At 34.9% G+C, this 1595-nt stretch overlaps 1 long non-coding RNA gene across 1 annotated transcript in view; it reads left to right on the top strand.

The window, feature by feature from the left end:
* Nucleotides 1-1595, top strand: part of LOC106872286 (uncharacterized) — a 28159-nt gene that overhangs the window by 3963 nt on the left and 22601 nt on the right. The window lies entirely within an intron of this gene.

The following is a 1595-nucleotide window of genomic DNA, read 5'->3' as shown; positions in this document are numbered from 1 at the left end:
TACAGGCCCCTGAGCAAATCGACGCACTGGGCACTATTGTATTTATTGATAACAAGATGGAATTATGTAAGCACGTGCTAAAACTCCTCCTAAATTTTTCTATTTTTACGAATTTTTACAAATCATTTTCGATTATGTCTTCTGCATAATGAATTGATATGATTATGCAAAAAAAAAAAAAAAATTATTACTTTTTTTAAAAAATCCTCCCCAACCTCCAATTTTTTTCTTTTTTTTTTCCATTCGTGTCTTTAAAATATGGACAGTCCGAATCTACCATTCATTTCTCTTTATAATTTCCAACTAATTTTTTAAATACTTCAAAATCAAAATTGCGTAAATATGTGTGCCAGAAACGGTAGTTAAAAATTAAGGAAATAGATTTTGGGGGGATCTCTTATTATGACTGACTTTTATTCCATTATTCTAATATTTTCTGAAACTTATAAATGCATACAGAAACATATATAAATATACACATACACACATTTTACAGAGTTAGTTTATATACATCCTGCATAATCGTATCAATTCCATTATGCAGAAGACAGAATCGAAAAAAAATTGTGAAAATTCGTAAAAATATAAGAAGTTATTAGAGGTTTTAGCACATACTTACATCATAATTCCGCCGATAGCAAATAATATACATAGAACAGAATTGGGCCCCTCGGCCCATGTGGCCCTTGGGCAACTGTCCAAGATATCCACACCTTAAGACGGCACTACGCTCACCAAAACGATTGCTTGCTTTTACGCAAACAGCGTCCTTTACCTTAATTTACTAACGATACAGATGCTAATAATCTTATGGAGTCTGGTATAAGAATTCAGTAACTTCTTGAACATTTATCAACCATGGATTGCGTTACTATAACACGCATTTCTATTTCTTCATAAGAAATTGAAACTGTCATACTCCAATTGTATTAGAATTTGTATTTGCCTGGGAGCGGAGAAAATTGCCGCAAATATCGTGCACTGTTTTACGTATGCGTAATGAAAGGTTTTCATTAAATTACCCAACTGGATCAGGATCTCAATCTCTTGCACTTATTCTACTAGCCTCGAAAGGATGAAAGACAGTCGACGTCTAAACTGACACTATAAAGGGTGTCGTTTCAATACTTAGATATATAGTAACTTTAAAGTAGAAACTTCGTAAGTATCTACTGACAACGATACATATTTAGAGAGGTTTGACGAATATCAAATCATGTAAATAAAGAATCTGTAGTGAAACTACCTATCGTCACTAGATACAAAACTACTATCGCCATTACATACAATCTTCTCATTTAAATATAAATAAATGCGAGCGTAGTAGAGAACCCATTCCTTGTCATCACGTGACTGATTATTATTCGAATCGGCAAATTCTTCGAACCTTTCCCGCCAGAACGCAAACTGACCAATCACGGCCCCTAATAAGGTCACGTGATAGAGTAAAATTCTAAAGGCATTTGGAGCCCTCTTAACACTATATATAGATCAACTCATACCCCACAAATTTGTCTCGGTCCAGTTTCTCCTTGAGAACTGTTCCGTGTACCACACGACAGCAGCAGCAGCCAGCGACCACTTCAGCAGCTTCG

The sequence above is a fragment of the Octopus bimaculoides genome, chromosome 1 (genome assembly GCF_001194135.2).
Source record: "Octopus bimaculoides isolate UCB-OBI-ISO-001 chromosome 1, ASM119413v2, whole genome shotgun sequence".
In the NCBI taxonomy this organism is placed as follows: Eukaryota; Metazoa; Mollusca; class Cephalopoda; order Octopoda; family Octopodidae; genus Octopus; species Octopus bimaculoides.
The sequence above is the reverse complement of the archived record's forward strand: the minus strand, read 5'-3'. Positions and strand labels throughout refer to the sequence as shown.